Source organism: Protopterus annectens, chromosome 3.part1, assembly GCF_019279795.1.
Source record: "Protopterus annectens isolate FY-2018-M chromosome 3.part1, PAN1.0, whole genome shotgun sequence".
NCBI classification, from domain to species: domain Eukaryota; kingdom Metazoa; phylum Chordata; order Ceratodontiformes; family Protopteridae; genus Protopterus; species Protopterus annectens.
The window spans coordinates 1,905,697,749-1,905,724,538 of NC_056732.1; positions in this window are offsets into that span (position 1 = coordinate 1,905,697,749).

Genomic DNA, 26,790 nt, shown 5'->3' on the forward strand with positions numbered 1-26,790 from the left:
CCACAGAGTATAGCTGGAGTTTTTTTAGACAGTCAGCATAGGGCATCTGCTTTAGGCCTGTGATTCTTTTAGTGAGGTACTTCTGCGGCCTTTCCAGCTGTTGCAGATGCTTTGTGAAGTACATACCAAATGGGGCATTATACTCTATAACGGGTCTAATGAGGAATGAGTACAGTGGGATGGTGACTTCCTTTTTTCTGGATGAAAACCCCTTATGTGATGAGGTGTGCCACATAGAAGGATTTCCTGTCTGTTGTGGCGATGTGGTTATCGAAGGTGAGACGTGTCATGTTTGGGACCTCTTCTTAATATGCCTTAGTATTCCCAGCTTTCTCCAGCTTGTTACCGCTGTACATACATCTATTTATTTACAAAATAGGTGAACTCATCTTCTTGGGCTACTTTTCAGCCATCACCTAATGACATTAATGCAAATATATATAATTAAACAATAACCCACGTCTGGGTGTGGGTAATGCTGGATTTACCCACGGTTGGTGTGGTTTGGTTACGAGGGCAAAGCCCGAGTGACCAAAGACAACCGTGGGTAAATCCAGCATTACCCACACCCAGATGTAGGTTATTGCTATTATACAATGACATTATTTAAGAAAAAAAGTACTTACTTTTCCTAAATAATGTCTTTGTATAATGGCTCTGTGCTTTCCTTCCACTGCTGAACATATCCTTGTTGCCTTATCTGATGTACTGCCCATGCATTTGGGACTTGCATTCCCATACATATCCAGTACTTCAGTGCTAGGGAAAGTAAGCAACAGAGAAAAGAAAATCTCCATAGCTTAGTTTTTCTTTTCTTTTTTTTTTAATTAAAAAAAAAGTTTTGGGCAGCTTAGGGGTAGGAGAGAGACAGAATGGAGGAAATAAACGGGAAAATGGGTACGTGTCTTTAGTTTTAAATAATGTACCTGATATTTGTTGTATTTTCTCCATGCTGTCTCTCGTATGTCCGGAGTCCGAGCTACAGATTTTATTTTTATTTTGGTCAAAAAAAAAAAAAAAACTTACAGAATATACCAACAGAAAAAAGTCCGGGTGACTGGACCTTTTTCCGTTGGTATATTCTCAGATTTACAACAGGCATGTTGGTTGGGCTGGGTAATCAGCGTGCTCATTTTAGAATAATAATGGCCAGTCATTGTATAATAATAATATAATACACACAGACACCACTATATATATATAGATATATATATAGATATATACATATAAATATTTTTTTCATATATGAGAAACATTCAGTTAGTTCAATGTCCAGAATATCAAATGTCTATCATTCCAGCACAAGTGTTTGAATAGTCATATGATTGCAGAATGCCCAACATCACTTTTTAGGAGGTTGTGGTACAGTAAGGAGTGGAAATTTGCCCTTTTTCTGATGCCGTTTAATCTCAGAGTTGGTATATATGAATTGCTTGGAGTGTGGGGGGCTGTACCTCCCTCCCCCCTGCACACACCCATAGAGGGTGCAGGGGGGGCTTGCCTCCCTGTAAACATTTTTTTGTTATTTTGTCCTTGTTCTGTTGTTGGATTTTTGAATTTTGATATTTTGAGACTGTTCATTTGTGGTTCAGTAAATTTCTTGTAGTCACATAAAGTACTAAAGTACACTACTGTGTGTGTGGTGTGTGTGTGTGTGTGTGTGTGTGTGTGTGTGTGTGTGTGTGTGTGTGTGTGTGTATATATATATATATATATACATGCTGTCACTGGCCGTCACTGGGCCACACACACACACACACACACACACACACACACACACATATTTGTGTACAGTACAAAAGCTAAGTCTTCCCATATCAAAAACCTTGTCAAAAAAGATTAAATTAAATGCAAAAAAGTACAGTATTGACACACTTGGTAAATTAATTTCTTCCTGAATGTATGGTATAGTCAATACCCCACTCCACACTGACAAGGTAGACAGGGATTTTGGTACCTGGGTTGATAACCCCTTCTCCTTCCACCACAGGGTAACATTGGTAGTCAGTTAAACGCTACAAAACAGGTTTTTGATGCTTTTCAGTTGGAGATTTTCAAGACTATCATGCAAAGCAAATGAATACCTGTAAAAGGAAACTGCAATTAAATGGCCAGTGGTTTTGAAGCAGCAAGATGAAATGCAAATGAATGACATTCAATGATAAAAGTTTTTATTAAGGGTTTGTATCAGCCTGAATCAGTACTAAAGTGTGAGAACCACACTGTTTAAAGCACAGAACATATCACTGATAGTTAATCTAACTAGATTACAACTGTTGCAGGTGAGTAGAAGTACAATTATTATTAGTTATTATTATTATTATTACTGCTAAAGTGGGTCAGGAATAATATTTTTTGTTACACAGGATTGTACTGTGCTGATAAATTATTATATCGCTATGTAGCACTATTGGTTTCACTATCACCTCCCATAGGCTGAAATTGGAGAGCCTTAACCAATCACATATCTCACAGCCTGAAATTAGTGAGTGTTGCTATTCACCTTTCCCATAAGCTGAAAGCTGGATAGCACAGAACAGACCATTATGCTGGTGGTGTCCTTTTATTTCTCTGTCTCAGTGAAAAGATTAGGCTGGGGGAGTCTGGCCAAGTAGTATTAGCAGTTTCTGATCAGTTAGACTGCCTATACAAGAATCCTTGGAGAGGTCTAAAAAACTTGCTAAAGCAGTACGACTTTGGAGTGAACCCTCATTCAGCAACTTAGCCATTTTAAAGGTGCACAAAAGAAACACTGAAACAGGTGACAGATAAAGTACAGTTTTGTACCTACCATAAATGTAGATGTCCGATAGACATGCAACTGCAGTCATAACATGTGGGGTTGTCCTGCCTCAGGCAGCCCTCGGTCGGCCGGATTCCAAAGTCTGGGTCCGACGTCGGCTGATGTCGCATTTCTCTCCGACGTCAGAGCGGCTGGAGTACATAAGCATCAGCCGACGCCATCTTCTTCAGTGTTTCTTGCCCCAGATGCCAGGTGCCCTTCAAGGAAGGCTGTAATCAAATTGGAAGACAAAAACAGGATTCCAGAACAATAAATGATCAATAAAAAACAAATACACCATAACAGAAATCCCCAGCTTAGAGAAACAGGGATAGGAGAGGGTCCTAGGCATAGAGGGGTATGGAGGGAGGGAAAATCCGACTGCAGTTGCATGTCTATCGGACATCTACATTTATGGTAGGTACAAAACTGTACTATGTCCTTCAAGAATGCAACTGCAGTCATAACATGTGGGTAGAATACCATAGCTTAGCTGGGGGAGGAGGTATGCTCTAGGGAAAAGATGGTGTGGCAATCAAACCCTGCAGGACTGCCGAAGCAAAGCCTGCTCTGGATCTGGAGTATAGAGGGAGATTGTAGTGTTTGGAGAATGTATGCACGGAGCTCCATGTAGCAGCTTCTAGAATGTCCTTAGTAGGCACCCCTCTTAAGAATGCTGTAGAGGTGGCTGTAGCTCTTGTGGAATGTGGTCTGACATTGGCTGGAACAGTCTTTCCATGAAAGGAATAACAAAATCTGATGCAATGTCCAATCCATTTTGAAATTGTCTGTTTTGAAATTGCTTTTCCTTGGACTGCAATGGGCGTAAGCTACAAAAAGTTGTTCAGACTTCCTACTGGCCTTGGTTCTGTCCAGGTAGTATCGAAGTTGTCTGTGAATGTCCAAGGTATGTAACAGTCTTTCCCCCTTATTCTCAGGATTGGGAAAGAAAGCAGGCAAATGAATAGCTTGATTCAAAGAAACCCTAGATACCACCTTTGGCATAAAGGTAGGGTTGGTCCTTAATGAAACCCTGTCTCTGTGAAAAATTATGAACGGTGGTATTGCCATTAGGGCCTGTAGTTCCGAAACCCTTCTTGCTGAGGTAATTGCCAACAGGAAAGCTGTCTTCCATGAGAGAAATTGCAAGTCAACTGAAGCTGCTGGCTCAAAAGGAGGTAGAGTCAGTTTTTCTAGGACAAAATTGAGGTCCCAGGCTGGCACTGGGGCCTTTCTTGGTGGCTTGATGTTCTTGATTCCCCTGAGGAATTGCCTTAGCAAAGGATGTGAAAAGACTGGAGGATCAGTGTTATATCTAGCTGAAATAGCTGATGCATGTATCTTTATGGAAGAATATGAGAGGCCGTTCTTTAGCATATCCGCCAAATATTCCAAGATGAGTGGGATGTTCAACAATGAGGCATCATGCCCCTTGCTGGTATTCCAATTGCTGAATCTTTTCCATTTTGCTAAGTAAACCTTTCTGGTGGATGGTCTTCGAGCCTCTGTTAGTATCCGCTGTACTTCCTTGGAGAGAGATAGGTTGAGGTTATTTATGGGATCTCCCATGCTGTTAGCTGCAGTGTCTGAAGGTTTGGATGCACTGTGTTGAGATTGTGTTGAGTCAAACGTAGAGGCCATTGGGGAAGGGCCCACCTCCTGGTGTGACATATGCTCCTTAGTAGTGGGTACCAGTGTTGTCTTGGCCAGTCCAGAGCTATTATGATTCCCTTGGGTCTCTCTGCTTTGATCTTTAGTAGTACTGAGGTCATCAGTGGCAGAGGTGGGAATGCATATATTGTTAGGAAATTCCAGTTGAATGAGAGAGCATCTATTTTCCAAGCTTTTGGATGGTATGTCCTTGTGCAGAATTTTTGTAGATGATGGTTGAGGTGAGAGGCAAATAGGTCTACTTCTGGCCTGCCCCATGTCGAAGTGAGTTGTGTGAAGATCTTCGGATGTAACCTCCACTCATGTGGATCTGTGAAATTCCTGCTTAGGCTGTCCGCCAGCACATTGTCTTTGCCTGGAACAAACTGGGATTGTAAGTGGATGTTTAGGCTCAGTGATTTCTCCCAAAGATGCATTGTTAGTCTGCAAAGGGGGTAAGAGTGGGTGCCCCCTTAATTGTTTATATACTACATCACAGTGGTGTTGTCTGTCCGTATCAGTAAATGGCCTTGTTGAAGTTGTTGTTGAAAGGCCTCGATGGCATGCATTACTGCCAGCATTTCTTTTTGATTTATATGCAGATGTGTTTCCTTTTGAGACCATTGTCCTTGTATACACCTGCCTTCCATGTGTGGCCCCCATCCAAGGTCCGAGGCGTCTGTGGTCATGGTCTGTGTTATCTGTGGTTTTTTGAATGACATACCTGTGTTGGCCTGGCTCACCGAGGCCCACCATAGGAATTCCTTTTGTAGGCATGGAATGAGCGGTATGGTTGTCTCCAAGTTGTGGTCTCACCTTCGATAACCACATCACCACAACAGTCAGGAAATCCTTCTATGTGGCGCACCTCATCACTAAGGGCTTTTCATCCAGAAAAAAGAAGGTCATTGCCCCACTGTACTCATCCCTCATCAGACCCATTATAGAATATAACGCCCCATTTCATATGTACCTCTAAAGACATCTGCAACAACTGAAAAGGCTGCAGGAATACCTCACTAAAAGAATTACAGGCCTAAAGCAGATGCCCTACGCTGACTGCCTTAAAAAACTCCAGCTATACTTTGTCACATATCGTCTACTCAGAGGCGGTCTCTGCTTAACAAACAAGGCCATGTCAAACCTAGAGCTGTTGGACATGCTACACTTAAAGAAATCCCAATCCCTCAGAGCCACACGCTCCAGGGATCTAAACCTTGTCATCACAATAAACAAAACATGCTGGAGGGATAGGTTCCTGACCCAGAGACTCCCCAAACTCTGGAATAGACTGCCCATACATGTCAAGCAGAGTGCCTATTTGGGCCTCTTCAAAAGGAACCTTGACGATTGGATGGGAGAAAGGAAATTCACCCCGGGGATCACGTCAGTCACCCTGCTAGACAGGCGTCCAGGGAAGTAAACAGTGTGGGAAGAATAGCCAGGGAATTGTTTTGGCTAGGCTTGTATAGGCCTTATGGCCAATAGTCTAGTACCAGCCTATGAACCTATGAACAACTAATATCTAAAAGCATATCGTTCAGACCAGCAAAAGTTACCATCCATCTGTATGCAGCTCTCATGAGGCCAATTATAGAGTATAAAGGAGCCTTTGGCATGTATTTATCTACATACAATATGCAACCAGAAAGACCCCCAGAGACTTCTAACAAAAACAATACAAGCCTAAAGACCCTGGACTACCAGGAGAGACCTGAAGCTTATTTCTATATATGGTTTCTTTTTTGGCTATGTTGAGCTCGATGTCTGGCCTTCCATGCCATTAGGGACCCAATCCTCCTTGATTTTGCACATCTCTGCAAGACCAATAACTCCACAAATACTAGGACTAAGGATTTAAATCTCCATCAACATATAAATAACAATTGGTAGAGGAACATAATCATTGCCCAGTATTTGCTCCATATGTGGAATAAATTACCCCTGCATATTAAGCAAAATGACATTCTTGAATCCTTATAGAGCATCTTCTGTGTGGAGACATGCGTGAATGGGCGTACCTTCGTTGAAGGTTGTGCGTCAGGGCTAGCAACTTGGCACGTAAAAATCTATTGCTAATCATTAGTGGACCAGAGTTCCGCTGTGGCGACCCCTAACTGGGAAAAAGCCAAAAGACACAACAACAACATTCTTGAATCCTTCATATCAAACCTTGATGATTGGACGGGTATCTGGAAAATCATCGCTGGAAGAACCTGATTTGCCCTTCTAGATGTAAGAGTATGACCTGATGGCGGGTGTTGGCAAGGTGCAAATGGTCTTTAGACTCACTTGTCTTGCAGTTCCCATGATCCTATAATCCTACAATCCAAATTAATAAAGTGATATACAATGCTGAACTGACTAAATCTGTGAATTGCATAAACTGTGATCAGCTTTCTTCTATGTTTAGACTCAGGCAATGTTGTGCTGGCACACACACTCTCATTTTTCAGTATTTAAAGCAACAGTATTTTCATTCTTCACCCCACACAGGATGTCTTCTGCCAGCTTATATTATAACAGCAAATTACATGACACTTGGTACCTGCAGAAGTTTCTGTCCCAGCCCTTCAGTGTTTGAAATTTTCTTCATCAGCAGCCTAAAACATGCTGCTATGTCTTCTTGCTTGTAGGCTTTGAAAGAAAAGAACACATTTTAATGTAATTCTTGGTCATCAATACAAATAATTAAAAATGGGTTATAGGAAAAAGGCATGGAATAAAGTATGTTTTAGAGACTAACAAGTTTTTACTCATTACTTGTTAAAGTGGTAAAGTTGTACTGAAAATGACTAGATTATTACATTCAGGTCATGCACACAATCCTTTACCAGGAATCTAGTTGATGGATTAGTTTACACAGAGTAACTCTAACAAAAGAGTAAAAGGCCCTTGTGGTGTACAGTTTTGGATTCCTCTATCAGCAATACTTGCAGTTATGCATCAGAACACTCTTCAAAGTTTTTTGTTACATACTTCAGGCTGAATTTATAATTTTCACCAAATTCCATGATTGTTCAGTCTCTTCTTTCCTTCTTGTTAATTAAAATAACAGTTTAGAAAACATGTTGTTGGAAAACAGTGCATAACCCACTTAGCTTTTACCTTGCCAAAAAGGAAAGAATAAGGAAGAATGTCTTATACTAAAGTTATTCCAAAATTTGTAAAAAAAAAAACTTTTTTGTTAAAAAAAAAAAAAAAAAAAACGAACAAAAGCATTTTCATTTTATGTGAATAATACAAAGAGTGTATGGTGTATCTTACCCCCCCAAGAGGGGTGCAGGGGGATTATCCCATGCAGAAAACACTACTTTCAAACATCCATTTGTGATCGTCTAATCACAGTTTTGCACATTCAAGATGGTACATCTGTTGGGTGACTCCCCCAAAAAGGTCACTTAATGGATCCTCATTTATTTCCTAGTGTATCATAAAAGCATGTTACTTTCTGAATACCTTACTGTACTGTCCATGTTTAAAGTATCTGCCATCATGGGAATTTTGATGAAATTTAACTTTGTCTTGTATTGCAATCCAGTCATATGAATACCTTTTGGAATACTGCACAAGGTCTGGGCATTGCTTAGTTCATTAAGGTACTTCAACATGACTGTTGTATTTGTTGTGACCTCAGGTATGTGATCACACTTTATACGTTTCTTTTTAGTTCATGTGATGCCTGCCCTACATTAAGCTGATTGCCTTTCTTTGAATCATGTTCAACTAGTATGTCTTTTTCTATTTCCTTTAATTTACGGATTGTTGAAAAATGTATAGTATTCAAGGTCTCAATCCACGGTGGAGCAGCGGTAGCGCTGTTGCCTCACAGCAAGAGGTTCTCCCGTTCGATTCTCGGCTGGAGTGCGGGGAATGCCTTCTGTGTGGAGTCTGCATGTCCTCCCCGCGGTTGGTTGGGCGTTCGAAAGACATGCGTAAATGGGCATGCCTTCGTTGAAGGTTGAACGTCGAGCTGGCACCTCGGCGTTCGTGAAAATCTACTGCCAATCATTAGTGGACCGGAGTTCCGCTGTGACGACCCCTAACCGGGAAAAGCCAAAAGACAACAACAACATTCAAGGTCTCAAGGTGCAAGTTCAAACTATTTACAAATAATGATTCATACTTTTTTTCACCAGTGCTACCACCTGCAATGCACAGTTGTATATTTGAAGTTTGACTTATCCGCAGGGTAATCTGGATGATACAGAAAGAATATAGCAAGACCAGCACATATATATTTTATCTGCATGTCAGTATTTAACTTTTGAAGACCACCCCCATTTAATCAGTCAGTACATACTAGATCTATACAGATGTCAACTGCACACACATAAAAGTGGTGTCTGGTGGTAAGGTGGGATAAACAAGGAGATGGCCCTGTGAATCAGTGTAAAAGTTGTATAATAATTACATCCTTTGGACAGTAAATAAAATGTTCTTGTAGAGAAACCTTTCAGTATACGATTCATGGGCTGTCTATATGTTGATTTCCAGGTATTCTAGTGGCAGTGTGAGCAGCTAAAAACAGAGCTCTTAGCTAGGAATCATTAAAAGGAGAAAGAGCTGGTAAAGTACTGTCAAATGATACTGAAATGTATAATTTATTGTGTGTCTGACTTCCAGGAGACCAATAAAGAAGAAAAAAAATGGGTTCTTTATATAGTACATGCACATCTATACCAACCGAGAGAAGATGTGTGACATGATATGAAAAGGAAATAAAGGAATTGTTTTGGAAAAATAAGAAAGACAGAGTGCAATGGGAAAAGCCGATATTGTCTAAAGAATAGGGGGACTAGGATAACCAGATTTGGGAGCATGCTTTAAAGCAACACTAATCAGACTAGTATATTTTGTTCAACATCAAATCTATATGCTTAAATGGGAAACAGTGATGAGGAACTGGGGAGATAAAGTACAAAGAAGAGCTCAGATGGGTATCTGAGCAGACATAGAAAAAATAAAGTAATGAACATTATGGACAAATATATATATATATATGAGAGAGAGACAGAAATTAAGGATTAAAGAAGTAAAAGGCTGGAAACATGGAATAAAACCAATAGACAATATGACATATAAAGGAAATAAAGGAACATGGAAGGTGTAACAGACACTTGGAGAAAATGCGAAGATCCAAGCTCCAGAAAGCAGATGTTAAAGGGACACAAAGTTAGAACTAATGAGGAAATTAAGCATACATTTGTCCTACAAATGTCAAATCAGCTAACCTCTCTGGAGTTATATTTGGAACTGAGGAATGATTTGAAAAGGCAAGTTTGTTGTCAGACTAAGCCAGCTTTAATGTATTTTATAAGTGAAGCAAAAGGAGATAATGCATACAGGAAAAAAACTAGTAAATAGAGCAAAAAAGGTAGTATCACAGCTGCAAAAGGAACATAGATATGATCATAGGAGAATTGACCTGGGGGGTCATTTCAAGCATAGCCATTTCATCAAAATATAATACCATAGAAATGCTAGTCAATACTCAAGATTCCATTTAGTAATGACTGCCCATGTCCAGGAGGGTTGTGGGCGCTGTCCCTGGTAATATGAAACCTAGACTAGGTTGGAGGGAAAGATGGGGGAGGAACATTCCAAATGAAGAATGAACTGACATATTTCTGGCCCTCAAATATGCCATGAAATCTAAAAACATTTAGAATATCTGCAAGAAATATCTGCCAGAATTCAAAAATGTTTCCACAAACAAAGGCTGCATGCTGGAAATATGCCAAATCAAAAGGGCATCTTTGGAAAAGATATTCTAGGAATTTTGGAACTTCAGCAATATAAAATAGAAATTACAAGGGTCTTAAGTCACATATTTTAGGCAGCCAAGCCTAAGTTTAGAATAGATATAGTCATACTCAGTGTAAAGTATCACATGCCAAGCATATGAAAGGCTTGATCTCTTTATTATTGATAGCAGTAAAGAAAGGCATAACAAAACTCAAAGAAAAATGTTAAACCGAGGCCCTGTCTGCTTGAGTTGGTAGTAGCTCAGGTGGATGCAAAAGATTCCACTGCACATATTGAAAAAAGCAAAGGTAGCTTCATGATGCCCTGGCCAAATTCCCTCTAGTAGTGTAAATACTACCTTGGGTTTCCCCTGAAATGAGGCCATTAGCCTAATGGGGCTAACCTAGTCAACAAAGAATAAGTAAGTAAGTAAATAAATAAATAAATAAACCAACCAATGATGAGTGAGTGAGGTAAAAAATGGATGGAAGAAATCAAACAAATGGAATTGAGGAGAAATGGGGGGGGAAGGCATTTATTGGTTAAAAATGGATATATGGGGCTTGATGAATGAGAAAGATATGGAAAAAGGCATTTGATTATAAAAGACTTGAAATAGATGCATATATGCACAGGGTGAACTGTAAAGTGTGAAAAATGGATACAGTAAACTGGTCTCATTTATATTACAATAACTGAATAGTTATATATTTGTTTTTTATATACATTTATTTGTATTAGAAAAGCAATAGCAGAAAAAATATAAATCTGAGGGGAAGGGAAAAGGTAATTGTACTTGATTTTCTTAAGTTAAAAATACAGAGCAAATATAAGAGGATCCACTGAGAACACTGGCTGTCTGAAAAATGTACTTATGTTAACTACGTCTACACATGAAATCTATAATTGAATGTACAAATTAAAAGTGCATCATGCATGTGGAATGTGGCTTATATAAACATTGAATGACTATGTACCAGTAAACATTGCTCTTGTGAAAAAAATAAAGAAATGTATTTCAGAGGAGAGAATGTGCCAGTGAGATGGAACTTGGAGTTAATGTATAATGTTACTTCAGGATACACTTTATGATGCTTTTCTTAACCAATAAAAAGTTTGTTAAAAATGTCACATAGAAATGTCATTGTACATTTCATAAAATGATTGAAATAAACTATGTATTACAAAAAGAATCAGAGTTGTTGTGTCTTTCGGCTTTTCCCGGTTAGGGGTCGCCACAGCGGAACTCCAGTCTGCCAATGATTGGCAGTAGATTTTTACGTACCGAGTTGCCGGCTCTGACGAACAACCTTCAACGAAGGCACGCCCATTCACACATGTCTCCACACAGAAGACGTTCTAGCTGAGAATCGAACAGGACAACGACTTACTGTGAGGCGACAACGCTACCGCAGCACCACCACCGCAGTTAGTATAACAAAAAAATCTGCATACACATGGATATGACCTTATTAAGGATTAAAGTCATCATCATCATCATCATCAATCCCCTTTTTCCCATTTTCTACATGGGGTCAGGGTGCCACGTCAGTTGTTGCCACCTCTCTCTATTCAGTGTCACTCTCCTATCTTCTTCAACACTCATGCCTGACTGACGCATATCTTCTCTCACACAATTCATCCACCTCCTAGCTGGATGCCCTTGTTTCCTCTTCCCGTCTGTCCCAAGTCTTCTTCACTAGATTGTCTTCTGCTTTCCTGCACACATGCCAAACCACCATAATCTGTTCACTTTTACCTTTTCTGTAAATGGATCTATCTTGGCTTCTTTTCTTATGTCCTCATTTCTTTGTCTTTCCCACTGTCTGCATCCTACCACCCAGTTCATGCACTTCATATTCATCAGCTCTAGCTTCCTCAACAACTGTACCTTTACTGCCCAGGTTTCTGTACTATGCTGTGGTACTGATTGCACCACTGTTTTGTACACCTTACTTTTCAGCTTCTTTGGCATTCTTCTGAAATAGACTACACCTGACACTATGCACCAGCCTATCTGATTCGAGCCTTGGCATCCTCATTCAGAATTCCCAGATACCTGAAGTTGTTAAATTGTTCCAGTTTTGTTCTTTCTATATCAGTTTTAAGCTTCTCCTAATTTCCTCCATTTGCTGCCATTAAAACTGTCTTATCTGTGCTCAGTTTCACCCCATGTGCCTTTAGTTTTGCATTCCATTTCCCTATCCTTTGCTGAATTTATAGCTCAGAGTCTGCCTGTAATGTAACATCATCTACATACAGCAACGTTGTTGATCTGTCCCCTCTGACCTGTTTGCTAATGTCATCAATCACCAGTATGAACAGCAGTGGGCTCAGATCTGAACCCTGATGCACACCCTCTCCCACTGAGAATCCCTCTGTAAGACTGAACACTGTTCATACTTGAGTCACTGGGTCCTTCTACAAAGCTTGCATCAGTTCTACCAATGTTTCCGGAACAATGAACCACCAAAGGGCTGCCCAAATCAGCTTTCTTGGGACCTTGTCATATGCTTTCTACAAGTCTATGAATACCCAGTTGGACTTTTGCCTTGCTTCTAGCTTCTTCTCAAGTATCTGTCTCACTGCAAACAGTGGGTCAGTTGTGCTGTATCCTGATCTGCAGCTGAACTGCTCATTTCCCATATTACTTTTTATACCCTGCGTATTTGTTTATCAATCACCTTCTCCATAACGTTTATGCAGTATGATGGGAGTTTGATTAAGGATTAAAGTAACCATGTAACATGTTGGGACCCACTAGAGTGAGTCCTGAAACACAGAGAATGAATGGCCAAAAAATGGAGTTACATATACTAAATCTGAGATGGCCATTTCTTGTAATATTCTCTTTTCTCTGAAGAAGGGCAATTTCTAAGTTTGAGGGTCCGATATGGAGGGCTGGGGGGTTTGACCCCCCCCCCCTGCAAAAAAGAAGTTTAAAGTAGAAGAGAGATTGAAATTCACTCTTCTTCAGGGTTTTCAGTCTGTTTTTTGGCTTGTTGGCACTCGACATTTCGATAGTGAGTCCCTTATAGGTTCATAGGTTCATACTAGGCTATCTGCTCTAGGGCATTTATAAGCCTAGCCAGAGTGTGTTTGGCTTTCGCCACCCATTTTAAATGAATTTTGCTATGCCCTTTTTCGAGGTTAGTATACTGTGCCTCTGTCTAACAGTGACACAGAAGTGATACCCGGGGTAAACCTACTATCTCCCATCCACTCATCAAGATTCCTCTTGAAGAGAGTCAATGAGGGACTCTGCCTAACCTGGACTGGGATTTTATTCCAGAGTGAAGGGAGCCTCTGGGTTATGAATCTGTCCCTCCAGCATGTCCTAATTATTTCGGTGCTGAGGTTCAAGTCTCTCAAGCGTGTAGCTCGATGGGATTTGGATTTTCTGAGGTGCAGCATGTCCATTAATTCGGGTTGGACATGGCTTTATACGTCAGGCACAGATCGCCTCTGAGCAGGCGGTATGCCACTGAGTAGAGCTGGAGTTTCTTTAACCGGGCAGCATATGGCATCTGTTTGAGCCCTTTGATCCTCTTGGTGAGGTACTTTTGGGGTCTTTCCAGTTGCTGCAGGTGTCTGGTAAGGTACATCCCAAAAGGGGCATTGTACTCAATTATGGGCCTGATGAGGGATGAGTAAAGAGGCACAATGACCTCCTCTGATCTAGATGTGAATCCCTTCATGATTAGGTGGGCTATATAAAATGTTTTTCTAACCACTTTGGCCACGTGGTTGTCAAATGAGAGATTGCTATCAACTTGGGTCCCCAGGTCCCTAATTACTTCTTCCATACTTAATGGATTACCACCTATGTGGTAATTTGTGGGCACTTTGTTTTTGCCAAAGGGGATGACTATACACTTTTTGGCGTTTAGCTTGAGGCCATGGCTCTGGCACCAGTTGTCTGTTTCTATGAGGCCCTTTTGTAGGATGCTTTTGTCGGCTGGAGAGTCGATTATGGCGTCCAGTTTCCAGTCATCTGTGAACTTGGTCAGCCACAGTCCTTCCATGTTAGCCTGTACCTCCGAGAAATATATACCGAAAAAGAGAGGTCCCAGGACTGAGCCTTGTGGGATGCCACTTGTAACTGGTTTGGAGTCTGACATGGCTCCAGCAATTCTAACCATGTGGGTTCTGTCCTTGAGCCAGTTTGCAACCCATCTAATGACATAGGGGTTTATATTTAAGCTGGTGAGCTTATCTATAATGCCCGAGTGGGGTATTGTATTGAAGGCTTTTGCAAGGTCCAGGTAGGCTGTGTGGACCACCTTCCCCTCGTCAATGGCCTTGGTGACTGTTTCAAAGAAATCAACCAGGTTTAAGAGGCAGGATCTGCCCTTAACAAAGCCGAACTGGGTAGGATCCAGTGTCTGTAGGTCCCCAATATCTTTATTTATGAGGTCCATGATGATCCTTTCCATAGCTTTGCAGACCAAGCTAGTCAGGCTTATGGGGCGATAGTTTCCAGGATCCGTTGAGGCACTACCTTTGTGGAGAGGGACCACTGTTGCTGTCGCCACTCTTTGGGTACATATCCTGTAGTAAGGCTGAGACTGAACAGTAGTTTTATGTTTGGGTTTAGTTCTTCTTGGAGTTCATGTAGGGCAGCCAGGGACACTGTCTGGTCCCAGTGATGCTGTGTTTTGCTTTGGAGAGGGCAGCTCTTACCTGAGCATCTGAGATGTCAGGGGCAGCACTCTGCTGGGATAGATATTTGCCCTTTTGGTGGGGAAGGGGAGAAGTTTGCTGAACCTTTCAGCTAGGATGTTGGCAATGTCTGTGGGTTTGGTGTATTTTTGTCATTTTGGACTAATTCTGAGCATATCTGGGAATTCCCACCCAGGTTCCTAACATAACTAAAGAAAGCCGTGTGATTATCCTTAGTGTCCTGTGCAATTTTTCTCTCGAAGCTGGCCTTAGACGATTTTATGAGTGCCCTTAGTTTTTTGCTAATACTGATCAGAGATGCCTTCCCTTTTTGGGATTTTGCTCTATCATGTAGTAGCTTCCTCCTTCTATTGTACAGTTTGTTTATGGCTGGGGTCCACCAGACAGGCCACCTAACTTTGGAGGATTGGGTCTTGGTTTTATTTGGGATTGCATGATCCATGCATTCCTGAAGGTGTTCATAGAATGTGTTTATAAAGGATTCTGCGGTCTGGGCCGTATTTTCCACAGGCCCGGGGGCTTTGAAGGATTCCACCTCGGTTTTGAGGAGTGTGAAATTTGCTTTAGAGAAGTTTTTCACTGTGGTTTTCTGGGCAGGGGCTGGGGTAGGGATGTGAATATCTAGTGAGATTAGTTTACGGTCTGATCTTACCAGTGAGGGATACACTTCTGGTCTGGAGCATAGAGTCCCCATGTTGTTGATGATCAGGTCCAGTATGTTTTCCCCTCTTGTGGGAGTGGCAACAAGTTGTTCCATAGCATTTGAGTTTATAAATTCTAGGAACCTTTGGGCTAGGGTGTTGGAGCTAGAGTAATGCTCCCAGTCTATGTTAGGGTAGTTGAAGTCGCCCAAAATAATGGTGTTTGGAGAGACCTTCATATTTTCCAGTGTTCTCAGGAAGGCCAAGTGGGGTTCCTGGGTTTGGGAGGGTGGTCTGTAGCAGGCTATAAACTGGAAGGCAGTTTTACCCACTGTTAGTTGCACATGGATAGTCTCTGATGCTTCGTGCTGTGCCACCAATCTGGAGGTGTGGGTATCTTTGACGAATATTGATACTCCCCCTCCTTTTGTGGTTCGGTCCAAGTTTTGGGGCCGAAAAACATGGTATGAGGTATAACCTGGTAGTGCTGGGGTGCTCTTGGGAGCCTTGAACCAGGTTTCTGTTACTGCACAGATATCGATGTTCTCCATGCTAAGGAGAGTTTCGAGTGCGTGCATCTTGAGGTTTAGACTTCTGGCGTTAAGTAGCATTACTCTTAGTTTCTTATCCCTTGTGATACCTATGGAGGTGGGTTTATATTTGCCTAAAAAAGACACTATGGGAGTGGCAAGAGCCTTTGCCAATATCCGAAAGCCCAGGGGTGACAGGTGCAAGCCGTCCCTAGCGAAGCATCGTGGCTTGTTGAGCATGTCATCCCAGGCAGACAGGCATTGGATCCCCTTTGAATGACACCAATACTTAAGCCAATTGTTGAAATTGATCATCTTGCCTTCATATTGTGGCATCATTCTCGGTGAGGGTAAGATGCTACTCAAGGTCAGGGTCATACCGGCCTGGGCTACATGTTCAGAGAGCTCCTCTATGTCTCTTTTCATGTAGTCTAGGGAGGTACGTCTCAGGTCATTCACACCAGCATGGACAATGACTGAGTCATATTTGTACTTGCCTTGGAGTGACCTGAGTGCTTGTGTTATGTGGCGGATCCTAGCGCCCGACAGGCAGCTCACCGTGACCTTCTCCTTGTTCAGCCTGGTGAGCGGGACGTCAGTCTGTCTGACGATATAGTCACCTATTACAAGTGTCTCAGGTGTGTTGTTTAGCCTTAAGGGCTGTGACTGTTCGGCACACTGGCTTTGTGAGCTATGTGTTGCACGTGTTTTGTTTTGGGGTAGCAGTTACTTGGGTGTCTGCTTTGGAGGTCTCTGCTGCTTAGGCAGATTTTTATTTAGAGCCTCCGAGTATGTTTTTGTGTGTTTATGTGTTTGGTTTGCTGTCGTGGTAGGTTCATAGGTTCATAGGTTCATACTAGGTTATCTGCCCTTGGGCATTTACAAGCCTAGCCCGAGTGTGTTTGGCTTTCACCACCCTTACTTAGAACTGAGTTTGCTATGCCCTTTTTAAGGTTAGTTTACTGAGCTTCTGTCTAGCAGAGACACAGAAGTAATCACCGGAGTGAATCTACGATCTCCCATCCACTCATCAAGATTCCTCTTGAAGAGAGTCAGTGAGGTGCTCTGCCTAACATGGATCGGTATTCTATTCCAAAGTGAAGGGAGCCTCTGTGTTATGAATCTGTTCCTCCAGCACGTTCTATTTAGCTCTGTGCTGAGGTTCAAATCCCTCGAGCGAGTGGTTCTAAGGGATTTGGATTTTCTGAGGTGGAGCATGTCCATTAATTCTGGGTTAGACATAGCTTTGTATGTCAGGCATAGATCGTCTCGAAGTAGGAGGTATGCGACTGAGTAAGGGTGGAGTTTCTTTAACCTGGCAGCATATGGCATCTGCTTGAGACCCTTGATCTTCTTTGTGAGGTACTTTTGGGGTCTTTCCAGCTGCTGCAGGTGGCGGGTAAGATACATCCCAAAAGGGGCATTGTATTCTATGATGGGTCTGATGAGGGATGAATAGAGGGGCACTATTACCTCCCCTGATCTGGATGTGAATCCTTTTGTGATAAGGTGGGCTATGTAGAAGGTCTTTCTAACCACTCTGGCAACGTGGTTGTCAAAGGAGAGATTGCTATCAACTTGGGTCCCCAGATCCCTAATTACATCTTCTGTATTTAATGGGTTTCCACCTATATGGTAATTTGTGGGCACTTTATTTTTGCCAAAGGGTATGACTATACACTTCTTGGCATTCAGCTTTAGGCCATGGCTATGGCACCAGTTATCCGTCTCTGTGAGACCTTTTTGAAGGATGTTCGTGTCAGCTGGAGAGTCAATAATGGCTCCCAGCTTGCAGTCATCCGTGAACTTAGTCAGCCATAGTCCTCCCATGCTGGCCTGTACCTCGGAAAAGTAAATGCCGAACAAGAGAGTTCCCAGGACCGAGCCCTGTGGGACACCACTTGTGACTGGTTTCGAGTCAGACATGACTCCGGCAATTCTGACTCTGTGGGTTCTGTCTTTGAGCCAGTTAGCCACCCATCTTGTGATATAGGGGTTTATGTTTAAGCTGGATAGCTTATCTATGATGCCTGAGTGGGGTATTGTGTCAAATGCCTTTGCGAGGTCCAGATAGGCCGTGTGGACTACCTTCCCTTCATCTATGGCCTTGGTGACTGTTTCGAAGAAGTCAACCAGGTTCAAGAGGCAGGATCTGCCCTTGACAAAGCCAAACTGAGTAGGATTCAATGTCTGTAGGTCCCCAATGTCTTTGTTTATGAGTTCTATGATGATCCTCTACATGGCTTTGCAGATAAGGCTAGTCAGGCTTATGGGGCGATAGTTAACAAGGTCTGTTGAGGCACCACCTTTGTGGAGCGGGACCACTGTTGCTGTACGCCATTCTTTGGGTACATATCCCGTAGTGAGGCTGAGATTGTACAGCATTTTTACGTGTGGGTTTAGTTCTTCTTGGAGTTTGTGTAGGATGCAACCCGGGACACCGTCTGGTCCCATTGAGGCAGTGTTTTTTGCCTTGGAAAGGGCGGCCTTCACCTGGACATCTGAGATGTTTGGGAGGCTGCACTCTACTGGGATAGATATTTGCTCTTTAGGGGAGGAGGGGAGAAGTTTGCACTGAACCTGTCTGCCAGGATGTTGGCAATGTCTGTGGGTTCAGTGTATTTTTTGTCATTTAGAATCAACTCTGAACATACCTGGGAGTTGCATCCCAGGTTCCTAACATAGCTAAAGAAGGCCTTGTGATTGTCTTTTGTGTCCTGTGCAATTTTTCTTTCGAAACTGGCCTTGGAGGATTTTATGAGGGATCGTAATTTTTTGCTAGTACTGATCAGAGATGCCTTCCCTTTTAGGGATTTTGCTCTATCATGTAGTAGCTTCCTCCTTCTGTTGTACAACTTATTTATGGCTGGGGTCCACCAGACTGGACGCCTGCCTTTGGACGCTTGGGTCTTGGTTTTGTTTGGGATAGCATGGTCCATGCACTCCTGGAGGTGTCCATAGAATGCATTTATATAGGATTCCGTGGTTTGGGCCGTAGTTTCCACCAATCCTGGGGCCTTGAAGGTTTCCACTTCAGATTTGAGAAGTGGGAAGTTCACTTTTGAGAAGTTCTTTACTGTGGTTTTCTGGGCTGCGGGTGGGGTTGGGTTTTGGATATCCAGTGAAATTAATTTATGGTCTGATCTTACCAATGAGGGGAGTACCCCTGGTGTGGAGCATAGGGTCCCCATGTTGGTGATGATCAGGTCCAGTATGTTTTCCCCTCTTGTGGGAATTTTGACCAGTTGTTCCATAGCATTTGAGTTTATGAATTCCAGGAACCTTTGGGCAAGGGTGTTGGGGCTTGAGTCATGCTCCCAGTCAATGTTAGAGTAGGTGAAGTCACCCAATATAATGGTGTTTGGAGAGATCTTCATGTTCTCCGGTGTTTTCAGGAAAGCCGAGTGGGATTCCTGATTTTGAGACGGTGGTCTGTAGCATGCAATAAACTGAAGTGGAGTTTTGCCCACTGTTAGTTGCACATGGATGGTTTCTGATGCTTCATGCAATGCTACTAACCTGGAGGTGTGGGTATCCTTGATAAATATAGATACTCCCCCCTCCTTTTGTGATTCGGTCCGGGTTTTGGGGCCAAAAAGCATGGTATGAGGTATAACCTGGTAGTGCTGGGGTGCTCTCTGGAGCCTTGAACCAGGTTTCTGTCACTGCACAGATATCAATGTTCTCCATACTGAGGAGAGATTCGAGTGCATGCATTTTGAGGTTTAGACTTCTGGCGTTTAGCAGCATTACCCTTAGTTTCCTGTTCTTAGTGTTTTCTAAGGAGGTGGGTTTGACTTTTGAGCCTTGCCTAAAAAAGGCACTATAGGGGTGGCAAGAGCCTTTGCCAGTATCCGAAAGCCCAGGGGAGACAGGTGCAAGCCATCCCTTGCAAAGCAACGTGGCTTGTCAAGCATGTTATCCCAGGCTGACAGACACTGCATCCCCTTTGAATGACACCAAAATTTTAGCCAATTATTAAAATCGATCATTTTGTCTTTATATTGTGGCATTATTCTAGGTGAGGGTAAGATGCTGCTCAAGATCAGAGTCATACCGGCCTGCGCTACATGATCGGAGAGCTCCTTTATGTCTCTTTTCATGTAGTCGAGGGAGGTACATCTCAGGTCGTTCACACCAGTGTGTACTATGACCGAGTCATACTTGTACTTGCTTTGGAGTGACCTGAGGGCTTGCGTAATGTGGTGGATCCTAGCGCCCGAAAGGCAGCTCACTGTGACCTTCTCTTTGTTCAGCCTGGTAAGCGGAATGTCAGTGTGCCTGACTATAGAATCACCTATTACAAGTGTGCCAGGTGTGTTGTTCTGCCTTAAGGGCTGTGACTGTTTGGCACTCTGACTTTGCGGGCTATGTGTTGCTCGTGTTTTGTTGTGGGATAGCATTTGCTTGGATGTTTGCTTTGGAGGTCTCTGCTGTTTAGATAGATTTTTGATTAGAGCCTCCGAATAAGTTTTTGTGTGCCTGTGTGGTTGGATTGATGTTGTGGTAGGACTATGTGAGACTGGATTAGTGCTGTGTGATGTTACCTTCTCCTCCGGTCTGGTTACACCAGTTTTGAGGTGACAGAGTTTGGCCTCCAGTTTGGCTATATGGTTGCATCTCTCACATATGTTTGATCCTGTTTGGAGGAGGAGAGGGTTGTCAGTGTACATGAGACAGTTGTAACATTGCCTCAAGATTCCCAGATTCACCAGCTGGACTGAAGAGGAGACCACTAACTCACCTTTGGACATGCTAGAGTAGTATAGGGGACTCTTTTATCACACAGTTAAAAGGACCAATAGGGGATAGTCTTAGAGGGTATATGAGGATGTAGTGCTTTTAGTATATTAGTGCTAAAATGCAAGATTGCTTATTTGGGCAAGTGCAAGGTCTTAGATTGAGAATAGGATGCTTACTTTGAGAATTAGAGCAGTTCCAAGGGAAAAAGTGAAGAGCAGACTCAGTGGAGCCGGAAAAAGTTTAAACCCGGTCTATGTGAGACAGGAATTGTAATGAGTGTGGTTTCCTTCTCCTCCTGACTGGTTACGCCAGTACTGAGTTGAGAGAGCTTAGCCTCCAATTTGGCTATATGGTTGCCTCTCTCACATGTGTTGGAATTTGTTGGGAGGAGGAGAGGGTTGTCTGTGTACATGAGGCAGTTGTAACATTGCCACAAGATTCCCAGATTCACCAACTGGACCGGAGAGGAGATTGACAACTGACCTTTGGACATGCTAGAATAGTATTGGGAATTCCTTTATAATTGAAAAAAGGGCCAATGGGGAACAAAGTACTCAAGGGGAGTTTGTGAGGGTGTAGTGCTTTTAATTTTTTAGTGCTGACTTACATAATTGCTTTAGTGAGCAAGTGCCAGGCTTTAGAGTGGGAATAGGGTGTTTATTATGAGAACTAGATCAGTTCTAAGGGAAAAAGTGAAGAGCAGACTTTGTGAAGCCAAGAATGGTTTAAACCCAATTAAGAGGCGCTGCCCGATGTGCGCTATGCGCAAAATTGCGCAAAGCTGCGCTAAAGCGGGTTTTATACAGGGGGACTTGAAAGAGCTAGAAATTGGACCAAAACGGCCAATAGACTACCAGATTCTTGTGCTGGGAACACTCCTCCAGGGATAGATAGGCTGCTCCAAGCTCCCCACTGCCACTGGTGAACAAAGAAGCCTCCCTTTATCCAAGAGAGGAAATGGGCAACACAGGAACTTTCCAAAAGTCCAGAATACAGCAAAACCTGTATTTGGACTACTCTATGTCAGGAAAGATGGGAAACAAGGATAATTTTTTTTTTCCTTTTTTGCAACAAACAGCAGAAAAATGCAATAAATATGTAACACAGGCTAGCACACTTGAGTGTGTAGCCTCAACAGGTAAATGCAACAAACAGGACAAACTTTAAAAGTGCAAGTGCAAAAACAACTTCAAACAGTTTAAAACAGTTCAAGAAGCAGAAATACTTGCAGTTTAGCTAGATCGGACAGTTGCCCAGGTAGTAGCAGGAAAACAAACACTTTTATCAGGTTAGCAGTCGCTCTTTTAGCCTCTCTGCACTATGCAGGACCACAAGGAGCTTGGCTGAGTAGTAACAAGCGCAAAAACCGCGCCAAAGTGGGTTTTATACAGGGGGACTTGAAAGAGCTATAAATTGGCCCAAAACGGCCAATAGACTACCAGATTCTTGTGCTGGGAACACTCCTCCAGAGATAGATAGGCTGTTCCAAGCTCCCCATTGCCACTGGTGAGCAAAGAAGCCTCCCTTTATCCAAGAAAGGAAATGAGCAACACAGGAACTTTCCAAAAGTCCAGAATACAGCAAAGCCTGTATTTGGACTACTCTAGGTCAGGAAAGATGGGAAATAAGGATAATTTTTTTGTTTATTTTCTTTTTTCTTTTTTGCAACAAACAGCAGGAAAGTGCAATAAATATGTAACACAGGCTAGCGCACAGGTAAATGCAACAAACAGGGCAAACTTTAAAAGTGCAGGTGCAAAAACAACTTTAAACAGTTTAAAACAGTTCAAGAAGCAGAAATACTTGCAGTTTAGCTAGATCGGACAGTCGCCCAGGTAGAAGCAGGAAAAAAACACTTTTATCAGGTTAGCAGTCACTCTTTTAGCCTCTCTGCTGCTAGCACCACTCTGCAGGACCACGAGGAGCTTGGCTGAGTAGTAACAAGCGCACAAACCGCGCCAAAGAGGGTTTTATACAGGGGGACTTGAAAGAGCTAGAAATTGGCCCAAAACGGCCAATAGACTACCAGATTCCTGTGCTGGGAACACTCCTCCAGGGACAGATAGGCTGCTCTAAGCTCCCCACTGCCACTGGTGAACAAAGAAGCCTCCCTTTATCCAAGAAAGGAAATGGGCAACACAGGAACTTTCCAAAAGTCCAGAATACAGCAAAGCCTGTATTTGGACTACTCTATGTCAGGAAAGATGGGAAACAAGGATAATTTTTTTTTTTCCTTTTTTGCAACAAACAGCAGAAAAATGCAATAAATATGTAACACAGGCTAGCACACTTGAGTGTGTAGCCTCAACAGGTAAATGCAACAAACAGGACAAACTTTAAATTACAAGCGCAAAAGCGCGCTAAAGCTGGCTTTAAAGCAGGGGGTTAGAAAGAGATAGAAAATGGCCCAAAACTGCCAATAAGCTACAGGTCACTGGGCTGGAACCACTCCTCAAGGGACAGATAGGCTGCTCAGAGCTCCCAACTCTCACTGGTGAACAAAGAAGCTTCCTCCTATCCAAATAAGGATATGGGCAACACAGGTACTATGACACAGCCCAGAGATCAGCAATACCTGAAGACTGGACTATTCTAGTTCAGTAAAGGCAGGAAACAAGGATTTTTTTTTTCTTAACAAAGTAGCAGAAATTAGGTACAGAAACACAGTAAATGCTTTAATTCGGCTAGCGCACTTGAGTGTGTAGCCTACCAGTTAAACTAAGCAAAAACAAACTTTAAAAGTGCAAAAAACTCAGAAATACAGACAGGAATGCAATAAAACAACTTTGCAGAGCTTATTTAGTTAAAGAAACAGAGAAGTCTCTATATACAGAAAAGCAGCTAAAACACACAAACACTTCAGATGCATTGCAACCTAGAGCACTTGAGTTGTAGCAATATTAAGGCAATTACAGTTATAATAAATGCTCTGAAATATACTCTATATTTCCAAAATGTTTGAGAAGTACAGTCAGAACACAAGGAGGTTCAGGCAAAAAAAAAGTTTTTTTTTTTTTTTTTTTTTTTTTGAAAGGGAAAAAGGAGAAACAGAAGGCCTTATCAAATGTTCTCTCTGTACTAGGTAGAATGAGCTAATGACACTAGACTGGGAGGAGTGTCACAGATCAGATTTACAGTAGGGGCGGGCAACTGCAAAGCCACCAAGTATAAGAGCAAGACACCAACTGGGAGGGTGGGGACAATAGCCTACAGACAGTAGCACTAGAGAAAGCCAAAAACAGATAAAGATTTGTAAAGATACAGAATGCTTTTAACTGCAGACAAATCAGTTACTTGTGCAGATTAGTTAATAGCAATAAAATACAGTCGAAGACTAAAAAGCAGACAATAAAAGTGCTATATATTAATTGTTAAAAACAATCTGTATAAATAATCGAAAATGATACTTATATATCTCAGCTAACAGCTGCGGTCAACAACTTTTATCCACTCTGCTCAGTTTGTATAGACAGAAACCCTATCAAAGTTAGGGCTTAAATACCAGAAGAACAACTTTTTTTTTACAAGAACACAATAGAACCAGCCCCCACTCAGCAGACTATTAACACAATTTAGCCAAGTTAAAGAGAGGCTTCAGCTAGAAACAATAGCCTACAGACAGTAGCACTAGAGAAAGCCAAAAACAGATAAAGATTTGTAAAGACACAGAATGCTTTTAACTGCAGACAAATCGGTTACTTGTGCAGATTAGTTAATAGCAATAAAATACACTCGAAGACTAAAAAGCAGGCAATAAAAGTGCTATATATTAATTGTTAAAAACAATCTGTATAAATAATCGAAAATGATACTTATATATCTCAGCTAACAGCTGCGGTCAACTGATTTTATCCACTCTGCTCAGTTTGTATAGACAGAAACCCTATCAAAGTTGGGGCTTAAATACCAGAAGAACAACTTTTTTTTTTTTACAAGAACACAACAGAACCAGCCCCCACTCAGCAGACTATTGACACAATTTAGCCAAGTTAAAGAGAGGCTTCAGCTAGAAACAATAGCCAACAGACAGTAGCACTAGAGAAAGCCAAAAACAGATAAAGATTTGTAAAGATACAAAATGCTTTTAACTGCAGACAAATCAGTTACTTGTGCAGATTAGTTAATAGCAATAAAATACACTCGAAGACTAAAAAGCAGACAATAAAAGTGCTATATATTAATTGTTAAAAACAATCTGTATAAATAATCGAAAATGATACTTGTATATCTCAGCTAACAACTGCGGTCAACACCTTTTATCCACATGTGCTCAGTGTGTATAGACAGAAACCCTATCAAAGTTAGGGCTTAAATACCAGAAGAACAACTTTTTTTTTTACAAGAACACAACAGAACCAGCCCCCACTCAGCAGACTATTAACACAATTTAGCCAAGTTAAAGAGAGGCTTCAGCTAGAAACAACATCCTACAGACAGTAGCACTAGAGAAAGCCAAAAACAGAGAATGCTTTTAACTGCAGACAAATCAGTTACTTGTGCAGATTAGTTAATATCAATAAAATACACTCGAAGACTAAAAAGCAGACAATAAAAGTGCTATATATTAATTGTTAAAAACAATCTGTATAAATAATCGAAAATTATACTTATATATCTCAGCTAACAGCTGCGGTCAACAAATTTTATCCACTCTGCTCAGTGTGTATTAAACATAAATTATATATTAATGCATAATGGATGATATAAAGCATATTTAGGTAATACAGTATAACACGCGCGCACACACACACACACACACACACACACACACACACACACGTTAATCAACTATAAAAATGCCTATTTTTGAAAAATCTTGAAAGGTGAAGACCCAATAAATTCAAATGTTGTTCACATTTGCTATTCTCTGATAAGACTGCCCTTTTAATACAAGACAAAAAGATAGTGAAATGCCTTTTATGAGCTGTTGATTCATTAGACTTCCTACATGTTCAGGTTTATTTTTACAGTGAAAGAAAAGTAAAAATAAAAACTGCACCTTTTTACCAGCTGAACCTGATTAAAATTGTATTAATATTTCAGTGCAAATGGGGAAAGCACTGTAGTATCTTTCAAACATAACAGAGACTTCAGACAAATAAAAGTAAACAACAATTGGGATTATATACAAAAAGACACACTGAATCTCATTAGTTAACTGCCAATCACTGTCACTGCTTCCCTCAAAGATCTCTTTTTTCAACAGTGCTTTAAAGTTCAAGTGCTCATTAAGACCTGGGGCTACACTTCTATTGAAAATAACTTGCATCATATACTTCTTGCTATCAAGTAAATTAATAAACTCACATTGTCTGGTTCCTTAAACACAACTAGCTAATACATAAAAAAATCCTTTATCATTACTAATCACAACAGAATGCATGAAAAGACACATTTTCTCTTCTTTCTTTTTTTAATATTATAGACGAGTCCATAAATTTTCTATGTAAAGAGGGATTTCCATCATGCAGAGCTAGCAATATAAACCAAACTTGTTGATGTACTCCAAGATGATTATACAGATTGTAGCAGTATATATTTGTTATTGCTTGGTGTGGAAGAAAATATCCAGGGGCCTCAAAGCTGTTGCAAATGTTTTGACACAAAAATTTAGGTGAATTTGTAAAAAACCTGCACTGCTTATGTCCACTTCAGGAATAAGTCCTTCTAGGTTTACTGCTACTGAATTCATATACGACTGGATTCAGCTTCTAACAAGGATTTCAAATTAAAATTCCTCTTACTTACAAAGATAGCTAGCTCCCTTAATGCTGTCAGCAGAATCTAGAATTTTCCAATTCCTATACATAGCTGCTTTCATTGCCTTAGAATCTAGAGAGCAGTTTCAAATGATGCTTAAAGATCCTTCATATCGTTCATTACTAGCAAGTAAAGAGTCAACATCTGCATTTAACTTTTTTAAACATAACCTCTTCCTCTGCACATCTCTTCTTTAGCTGCATCTGTCAGTTTTCCAGGATATCCCCTCACCATGAGTTTAGATGTCATTTAT